Raw genomic sequence first — 11,260 nt, 5'->3', positions numbered from 1 at the left:
AATCCTATTTTGACACTAACTATCAACCAATCACAAAATTATTTAATTAATTTTAATTGTTAAACCAATTAGAATTAATTTAAATTAATCATGCGTGGTTGACTCTACTTAGACATAATGCATGCTGACCATGCAAACTTGATCATGCAATATCTTTCGATCCGACGGTCTGATTTGGAAACCGAACATACCATCACGACCATTAGAATCTTAAGATCATTTTTATGATATGCAATGAATGAATTAATGCATATACTGCAATTATGATTTTTGGGGTACATGGATGGTCATTCTAATCATCTTTCTTGATTAAATCATGGGTGCAAAATCAAGTGTCTACACAAGGATCACTTTTGAACTTTCTTTACTTTCAAAATTTTTTTCTTTATTTCACTTCACTTTTCACTTTTTTTTTTTTTTTTGGGTTCACTCTTGATTCACTTTTCTTTTCTTTTCTTTTTTTTTTACTTCCATCACTTTATTTCATGCATTGCCCCTACTGTAGTGGGTATGATGCAAACCTCAATCGACATGCTTTGAGACCCAACAAATAATATTGGAATACTTGCCCAAGAAATCTAAAATTTAGATTTTTGATAGAAAGCCCCGACCCAATGTCTATAAATGAAACACGAACCAAAGGTATAAAGTAAAAAACCTCGACCCAATGATTATAATTGAATCACGAACTAAAGGTATAAAATTTGAATGCCATAAGGAAGAATCCATGATAAGTTCACAAGTTCAATGAAAAACCAAGAAAAGAAGCGAGCCTCATGTTTTTCTATGATTTTTATTCAATAATTCGTCCCCTAATTACAATGAGTGCATGTTATTTATAAAACATAGCTAAAAAAGGACTAAATAATAGAAGCCTAAATTAAGGATGATTTGGTCTGGGAAAAAAAAAAAAAAAAAAAAAGGAAGTCGATAAAAAAGGACTAAATAATAGAAGCCTAAAATTAAGGTTAATTTGGTCTGAAATTAGCAGCTCCTCCGTGTCAAAAATAGACTGAACTGGGCAAGGAAATCACGCATAAGGAAGGCAAGTCAATCAGCCAAAATTGGTATAGAACTAGAAAGTCAATCAGCCATTAATGCACACCATTCCTACCAAATTGCCACAGTCTGCCCAATAATATGTGACCCGCATGCATTGGAACAACATCACAAAGTACTTCATCCTTGTACTTCCCAATTGAAAAAGAAACTAGCACTTGCTTATTTGTCTTAACCCCCCCCCCCCCCCCCCCAATCATTTAGCCATTATAACTTATACTGTTTCAAAGTAGGTAAATTCAAATTTTCAACTAAAATAGTGCTAGCCACATTAGTACAACTTCCCCCATCAATGATCATACTACAAACCTTGTTGTCGATGTGGCATTTAGTATGAAAAATGTTCTCCCTTTGTTGTTCCATGTCATCCTCTTTGACCTAGGCACTTAAAGCACGCCTAGCCACAAGTGACTCACCCTCCATCGGCTACTCCACATCATCGTCACAAGCGTCCTCAGGTGATGGCAGTTGGTCATCATCGCCTTCACTTTCGATTTCCACCTCTCCATCAACATGTGCAATCATGGTCCTCTTATTTGGGCATTGTGAAGCTATGTGACCTACTCACAAACAACGAAAACACTTAATATCACGATTATAAGTTTGGGATTTGGTTTTACCTTTGTTGACACCAGGAACTTCGTCTCTCCTTTTTGGTGGTTCGGTTTTGGACTTAAAAATAGCCCATTTGTCTTTCCTCCCATTCAACCTCCATGATGTAAAGGAGCCCAGATTTTGAAATGACCGAGTTTCTTTCCTTTTAAGCTACCATTCCACCTTTATTGGCATGTGCACCATGTCCTCCAACTTCATATAGTGTTGCAACTCCACCACATTAGCAATGTCTCGATTCAAAAACCTCGCCATGGTAACCTCTCTATTCTCCTCTACATTAGCCTATATCATGGCAATCTCCATCTCTTTGTAGGAGTCATCCACGCTCCTATAGCCTTGAGTAAGACTCTGTAATTTCTAATACAAGTCCCTATAGTAGTGCATAGGGGTGTCCACGGGTTGGTCCGGGTCGGATTTGTGCCCAACCTTGAACCGACTCGATTCCATCGGGTGATAGATCGGCGGACTCGCAACCGACCTATTCTACCTACGGGTCGGATTAAGTCGAATTCTCCGGCAGGTCGAGTTGTTTCACTTAAAATCGAGAGAATGTGGCAAATGATCAACCACCACTGGATTTGGATGGAAATCACGAGATCACCACCAGATCTGGACGGAGAACTCGAGATCTCCACCTGATCTAGGCGAAAATGGCAAGATCATCACCTGATTTGGGCGGAGAACTCAAGATCTCCATTCAATCTGGACAGAAATCTTGAGATCTCCACTGGATCTAGGTGAAGAACTCGAGATCTCCACTGGATTTGGAATATAAAGGGTGATCTCCACTAAAATTGGATTGATCTAAGAGAGAAAAGGAGGAAAATCAAACAAATCTACCTATTCTTCGGTCGAGTCGGCTCCAGTGGGTTAAGAGAAGTGAAACCGAAACTTGAACCGACAAGGGTCGGGTTTTGTTGGACAAAACCGTCACCGACCGCAGTGGTGCTCAGGTCGGTCGGCTTTCAGTTCGGATGGCGGCAGGTTAAGCGGTTCTGGCGCGTCGAGCAGGTCCTGGACACCCCTAGTAGTGAATAAGGACAAACCGCCTCCTCATGTCAGCCAACATTTCCTCTCATGTCTTAATAGGCCTCTCATGGTTTCTCCTCCTGTTCATTACAAGTTGATCCCACCATATGATAGCATAGCCAATGAACTCAATGACAACGAGTTTTACCTTTTTCTCCTCGGAGTAGCTGTGGCACACAAAAATCAACTCCACCTTCTTCTCCCATTCCACGTATGCTTCAGGATTGTTTTTTTCTTGGAACGACAATGTCTTCATTTTGATACTTCCTGGGTTTCTATCAGTCCCATCTTGCTATCTCAGAATTCTTTGAAAACCTCTACCACGCCTTTCTCCCCTTGGCACAAACCTATGCTCACCGTTCAATGAAGTTTGATCCTCTTCATCTTCGAACTCATCTTCAGGGTCATCATCAAAATCATCCACATGCGCACGCCTTTCTTGCCTTCTAGCATTAGGGACTCTTTAGGGACGCTCCTCACATAAAATAGTAATAACAGTGTCTTGTCTATCCATCTGATCCCAAATCTCATTAAACACCACATTCATGCATTCAAATTGTTGTTGCGTAGCCTGCAACATGAAGGACGACTCCTCCCCTCATTCTTTGTTTGATCTGTCGCCCCTAGAAGACATATTTTTGATACTATACAGAAATGTTAGAACTAATTCCTCACAAGACTCCCTCACGTGTTTGCACTCAAATTATGTCACTTACACTCGCGTTTCACTCTTAAATTGGCTTTTTCCTGATATTAGTCTCACACTTTCTTTCCTTTTTCCACTCATAGCTTCCCCTTTTTCAGTTCTTTATTAAACTAATTAACTTGATCAAGAAATTCAACTTGTAGTATTTAAACTAATATTGACGGCAAGAAAATATTATAGAAAAAACAAATCAAAGGAAGAGGACAATATTTTGGTTTGAGAGAACTGAAACTACAAACATGTTTTTTTCTTTTTTGGTATTTTTTTTTTCTCTCATTCTTTTATTTTTTTTTTTTAATTTGGTGCACAACACAAAATGAGAATAAGGAATAATGAACACAAACAGAACAAGATAGGATTATAACAAGAAGCAAAAGATAAAAGGATAGTAAACCTGATTTTAGAGCCTGGGCTCTGATACCAAATGATGCAAATCTTAATCGACACGCTTTGAGACCCAACAAATAATATTGGAATACTTGACCAAGAAAGCTAAAATTTAGATTTTTGATAGAAAACCCTGACCCAACGTCTATAAATGAAACACGAACCAAAGATATAAAGTAACAAACCTCGATCTAGTGTTTATAATTAAATCACAAACTGAAGGTATAAAATTTGAACACCACAAAGAAGAAATCTTGATAAGTTCACAAGTTCAATGAAGAACCAAGAGAAGAAGCAAGCCTCACATTTTTCTATGATTTTTATTCAAGAATTCGTCCCTTGATTACAATGAGTGCATGCTATTTATAAAACATAGCTAATAAAGGACTAAATAATAGAAGCCTAAAATTAATAATGATTTGGTATGAAAATAAAAAAGGAAGTACATAAAAAAGGACTAAATAATAGAAGCCTAAAATTAAGGTTGATTTGATATGACATTAGCAGCTCCTCCATGCCAAAAATAGACTAAACTGGGCAAGGAAATCACGCCTAAGGAAGGCAAGTCAATCAGCTAAAATTGGTATAGAATTGGAAAGTCAATCAATCATTAATGCACACCATTGCTAGAACAAATCACGCCTAAGGAACGAAAGTCAATCAACCATTAATTGATATGGATTAAATTTATTACACTTTCATCTTCCTTTGGGCCAACCTTGGAATGCCTTGTTTTTTACTCAACTCAAATCTCTTGAATCAGCCCATAAAGTGCTTCTTTGATCTTCTTAGATCTTGCTCTAGTAACAGGCCCAATTGGAACATGCAATGGATCCTTTAATGGTGCTTGTTGATTCTCATCAGGGTAATCCTTGACATGGGTTACTTTGAAAGAAAACAACTTTGAAGGCTCAAAAGTGGTGAGCAAAGGGAAATGTGTTTAAGATGGCAGAATAATGGCCTCTCTTCATCCCAATTTCCTTTGTTCAATTATAGGCAAACATGCATCACTTATTGAGAATCAAATCAACTTGAAACTTTGAGAACTTATGATAAAACTCAAATCATTGCAAACAACTTTATTGATGAATTAAAAGAGTACATGAATTGAAACAACAAAGACATATTGTATTGAAATAACAACAACAATTCTGAATTGAAACCACACTGAAATGAAAGACTATTGTGGATGCAATAACAAAGACCAAACTTCTCCATCAATTAACCCCAATTAGGAGGAGGCACACCATGGAAGTCAGGGAGAGGATTTCTCTTGATGTTTGGGAGGTTGATGGGTGACTTAGGGATCTTGCCAAATTGAATAAGATCTTCAATGTCATGACAGAGACGATTGCACTTATCAGTAGAATGACCATGGTTCTAATGGTACTTGCAATACTCACTTACATTGTAGCTTGGAGCAAAGGTGTTTGGAGTATACCTTCTGAGATCCAATGGCTTGATAAATCCTTTGGTTGAGAAAGTTCCAAGTGCTTGGGATAAAGTCATTCCCAATGGAGTGAACTCTCTTCAAACATTAACAGCATTAACTTCACTTGTCTTACCACCATTGTTACCACTATTACTTGAATTTCCTACCCCAAACTTCTTTTGAGGTTTTGCATCACTCTTCTCAATAAGTCCACTGTTGATAGCATCCTCAACTTGTATACCGGCATCACACAAATCAACAAAATTCTTCAAAGGAATTGGTGCAAGTTGACGCCCATAAGTAGGTAGAATGTTCTTTATGACCATCCTCACTTGGTCTTTCTCACTAGGATGATTAGGTATCTTAGAAGCTATTCCTCTCGACCTCATCAAAAAATCAGAAAATAACTCATTGCTCAATTGCTTTGTAGTCTCCAAGTCTCTAAGACTCACATTCAATTGAACATTGTATGAATATTGTTGCACAAAAGTTTCAGCCATCTTGTTCCAATCATTCATCTTATCATTTTCCAATGAGAGATACCATGTAGGGCTAAACCACTAAGAGTTCGAGGAAAACACAAAATGATTTTCTCCTTGGTAAGACCTAGAGGCTTCATGGCAAGAACATATTACTTCAAATGATTCTTGGGATTTCCAGTTCCATCAAAAGAATCCATCTTGGGCATTTTGAACTTTGGGGGGAGTTGGACATCGGGAGATGGACACAATCCCTCAATATCAAGCATGTAGTCCTCCATACCTTGAGACCTTTTAAGCATACCTTTCATCTTCTCAATTTCGTGCGACATCTCTTTGGTTTCCTTTAACTGTTCTTTCTTCTTAGGTTCCTTATTAATCTCAACCTCTTTTTCCTCAAAATAATCATCATCAAAGATAGAGTCTTCATCTTGAGGTTCTTGCACTACCTTTTTCTTCTTTCCTTTCGTACCCTCAAGATGGTGAAGCCTCTCAATGATAGAAGCAGTCATCATTTCTTCCATCTTCTTCAAATATCTTAGTCACTTAATGACATTTGGTCAACAGAAGTAAGATCAGTTCTTATGAGGCAATTATCAGAGGTTCGAGACCAAGAGGGTTGTGCAATTCCCTTTTTAGGAGCAATGATGTGTCACCTACAAGAGACTTATCCATTTGAGAAACATTTCATGGAGATCACCAACAATAATTTTATATTCAATTCCCACTTAACCATGCCCATAGAACGAGACCACAAAGTTTAGAGAAGAGCAAAAAGAATGATACTTGAAGACTCAACAATGAAGACACCAAAAGATGACAAACCTTGACAAGAAATGGGCCTAATGCCCTTAGACAAACAAGAGTGGGCCTAGGGCCCAAGACAAAAGACAAGATGAGGTAACAACACTAGACAACAAGACATGGGCCTAAAGCCCCAGAACAAAAACATGGAAAGCTCAAAGCCTAGACAAAATCAAGGATGGGCCTATGGCCCCAAGACAAGACAAAGATGGGCCTAGGGCCCAAAACAAGACAAAAGTTGGCTTAATGCCCCTAGAAAAAACAAGGACAGGCCTAAGGCCCAAGACAAGACAAAGACAAAACACAAATGGACCTAAGGCCTAAGACAATACAAGAATGGGCTTAATGCCCCTAGACAAAACAAGAATGGGTCTAAAGCCCAAGACACAAAGGATGGGTCTAAGACCCAAAACAACACAAGGGTGGGCTTAAGGCCCTAGACAAGATAAAAGTGGGCTTAATGCCCCTAGACAAAACAAGGATGGGCCTAAACTCACATTTTTCTTTTGAAAATTTTTTATTTTGAAAGCAACTCTTTCCTGAAAAAATTATTTACAAAGAAACTCACTCTTTTTAATTTTTTTTTTTTGGAATTTATAATAATAATAATAATAATAATAATAACTAACTAAAAACTCACACTTTTTTTTTGGGTGAAAACTTCACACATTTTTTCTTTTTTAAAAAAGAACTTGAACAATTTTTTTTTTTAATTTTTTTGAAAACATAAAAGACTAAAAAAAGATTGACCCTTTTTATCAGCCCAACAAACAATTCAAACAAAGCACACACACGCACACACAATTGGGTAACCCTACATGGTTGGGTTTTAAGTTCATCTATTTGTAGGTAAGCTCCTTAAAGCTAAAGGGACAAATCGATAGGTCACTCACAACTAGGTGGGCCATGATTCCAACCGAGGGCCTAAATGGACCTTTATGGATTGGTAGCAAACCATTAACGTACTCAAATCCCATCATAGTCAATGGCACAGATTGTGAGTTGGTGGGATGAACTTCGAAAAACTTTGGCTTGAATGGAGCGTACTCATCTTCCCACTCATCACCAACCAAGGTTGCATGAGTACAAAGTGCATGTGTGTGAAAAGCAAAATAAAATAAGATTGGGCTCAATTAATAAAATCTTCATTTAGTTATGGCCTAACAACACGTTTGAATTAAACTTTATCTCTATCCCCAGTGAAGTCGCCACTGTGGACTAATGGAGTTGCCACCGAGATTAAGTCTAGAAACCATATGGGCCCTTTGGGCCAATCACTTACACACATGAATCCATGTACCAGATTATGGGTCCGGAGTTTGGATGCAGCTTGAGAAGGTGTTAGGCACCCAAGACCGTCTGGCTTATGGGCCAGCCTCCATTATGTGTTGCTAGGCCATATTTAATTAAAGAGTTTATTAAGACAGCCATGATCCTTAATCTAAACATACATCGTGCACTTTAAATTAAAATAACACATACAAAATGTTAAAAACATATCACAATATAAAAGGAAATAAATAAAAAATAATCAAACAAAATAAATTAAACATGACAGGTTGACAATTAAATAAAACACACAAGGAAAGAATATCAAATAAACATAAATAATTAAAATGGCAAAGATACTAAAGCAAACATGGAAAATAGTTAAACATAAATAATTAACCTAATCATAGTCAAACCGAATCAAATAACATGTTAAAAATTTATTAAAATAATAAATAAATAAATAAAAGATTTTGCCCTAGTTTGGGTTCGAGTTGCATACTCGTATTCAACTATGCGCACGCATGGTTAAACCATGCGAACGCATACTCAAAAATGTGTACGCATCCTTTAGCACAAATTCAAAAAATTACATTTTTAAAGATTTAATCAAACAAAGATGTAATATGTGAGATCAAACAAGCATGTTAGAAACCCTAAAAACTAAACTAACATAAACAAAAACACAAAGCATCAACATAAACAAATAAACATGAAACAAAACAAATAATGAAACTAAACTACATAAATAAACATACATGTTATACTTTACATGAAACCAAAATAACAAACCAAGGACAACAAGAATAGATTATAAACAACCTAAAATCATATTAGAACATATTAAACATAATCAAACACATCAAATATAAAAATTGGAGAAACTATATCAAGAAAATCATGTGAATCATATTAAGCAAGGTGGTATATCATGGAAAAGAGACTCAACTTGCTTTAGAATCACAGATTTGATGTTATTTAATCGGCCCCTCAGTGCCTACAATCACAAAGGTTAGATGAAGAAAACAAAGATAATCAAAGAACACAATATTTGTTAGTAATCGCAACTCAAGAACAAAAGGTTTTGAAAACAAATTTTCTGCCTTAGAACTAACTAAAGAGAGCTTTTTTGATGATTAGAAAAGGTGCTAAGGGCTTGCCCTCCAGTTTTGAAAAGAGGAAAAAATGTTTTAGAGAAGATGGAGTATAAAAAAATCACTCTCTCTAGTCAGGGTTTTGATTTGAGACATAAGATGAGTATTTATAATTTAAAATTAGGGTTATTAGGGCTTTTTAATTGTATTTGGACATTCCAAGGCTCTATGAGCCAGCCGACATCAAAGCATGATGTTTTGGGCCTTAAAATAAAGTTTTAAAACCCAGAAAATCGGACTGTCCAACTGGTCCAACTTCAAATGGTTATAACTTACTCAATATAAATCCAAATTAGGCAAAATTTGTATTCAAATTGAAGCCCAGATGTCTACTTTTTAATGAACCAAACCTAACTCAAAATTCTTTGTGGGTCAAAAGTTACGGTCAAAACAATGAGAAAATATCATTTTTTAATATCGATTTCAAAGTGATTTGAGCACTTTTGAGTTCTGATTACTTCCAAACTATTGTGAACTCTTTAATTACCCTTGGTTGACATATGTCAAGCTCATCAGCCGTTGGGCATTTATTGTGCACAGTGAACGTTGGAAGCCTACTCCTTAGGCAACCCACTTGTTCATTTATTTGGACTTTGCTTATAAAACCCTAAAGCATTCCTTTCTCTCTCTATCTCTTTCTTTCTCCAGCCGCCTACTACTTCTTTGTTTATTCTCTTCTTCCACAAAATTTTATGCACTTGTCTTTGGGTGTAAGGAAAGGCAAAATTAGAAGGTTGTTCCTTAGTTCTTCTTGATTGGATATGCGTCCATCTTGAAGATATTTGCTATAGTCTAATTCTGTGGGGTTGTTCAACCAAGAGAGCCTAACGCACCGAGTTCTACTCCAGGTGGCATGAATTAACCTTTAAGGACAACGCTATTTGCGTGATTCTATAGTTTGTGAGATCTTTCTAACTCTCTCTATTTATTTTATGTTTTTGCTAATTTTTAGGGTTTGCTTTGTTGAATCAAAACTTGTTTATCTAGCTATATTTTCCAATAGCTACTTCGTCTCCTGAATAAGGTACCATGAAGTAGCAATATATATATATATATATATTTGGTAACTACTAAGCATAATTCAACACAAATACATAATCACTTTTAAGTATTTTAGTGGATACTAGATAGATGTGTGATCTTAAAGTATTTATCATGCCTCAAGTTTGACCCTGCATCCCACAATATAAATCAGATGTACCAATTTTTGTATTTCACTTTATAGTCCATCAATTAGTATGCAATGTTTCTATTTTTTTTTTTTTTTTTCCCATTTTATACTTCAGTTTTTTATAATGAAAGTAAAAAAAGAATACATAGCAAATTATGACCATACATGTAAAACCTATGGGCTTGACTCACATTATAAGCATGTAGGACATGGAAACGGCCATTTTTAGCTAGCATCCATAATTGATCTTCTCTTTTTTTTAGAAGAAAGAAAGAAACTTGACATTTATAAAAGGCTGTTAAGATCGACCTAAAGTTTATTAATAATATCTGGTGATACATCTTCCATTTAGACTTGCATTTGAGAAATAGAAATTGTTCGTCTTGCTAATGAGTGAACTACAGTGTTACAATGCCTATAAACATGAGAATAATGTATTTCTGAAAAAAAAGAGGCAAGGTACCGTATGTCTTTCACTATGTATCCGAAGTGTGACAAAGAGTGAGAGTTGTTTCCGAGAGCTGTGATGAGTATCTGTGAGTCGCCTTCCAATTTTACCCGGTCAAAACCTGTCTCAAGAGCCCTCCTCATTGCAAGAGAGAAACCATGACTTGTCCCATATCATTTCAAATAACCACACCCATACCAGCACTATTTTCTTATGCAAATAGAGCACCATCAAAATTCACCTTATACATATCTCTATCTAGAGGTTGCCAATAGGTAGGTGGACGTCCCACTGGTATTATGGTGGAGGAATTATGGAGATTAAACTCACGCAACCTTTCTTTTGCTTGAGACAACAGCTGGCCGAGAGGTACTGTAGATTTTCCAAGTTGAAGATTATTTCCTCGATTCCATATTACACCAAAAAATAAAAAAAGGGGCATGGGCTCTAGTTAACTCAACTGGTAATATCTCTAATGATTGAATAAGAGATCTAAGGTTCAATTCCCGCCTACATTAAAAACTGATTTGTATCTTGGTCTGATAATAAAGAGCTAGCATCAAGAGCGGATGTCATAAGTTGAAACCCTCTAAAAAAAGAGGGTGAATGAGAACTCCATAAAAGGGGAAAAGCCTTTCAAAAATTGGTAACTATACGGAATGAAAGAAGCGCCAGAATTTTCTGTAAGAAACAAGATTTTACTGTCA

The sequence above is a fragment of the Quercus suber genome, unplaced genomic scaffold, assembly GCF_002906115.3.
Source record: "Quercus suber isolate HL8 unplaced genomic scaffold, Cork oak 2.0 scaffold_22, whole genome shotgun sequence".
Classification (NCBI taxonomy): Eukaryota; Viridiplantae; Streptophyta; class Magnoliopsida; order Fagales; family Fagaceae; genus Quercus; species Quercus suber.
The sequence above is the reverse complement of the archived record's forward strand: the minus strand, read 5'-3'. Positions refer to the sequence as shown.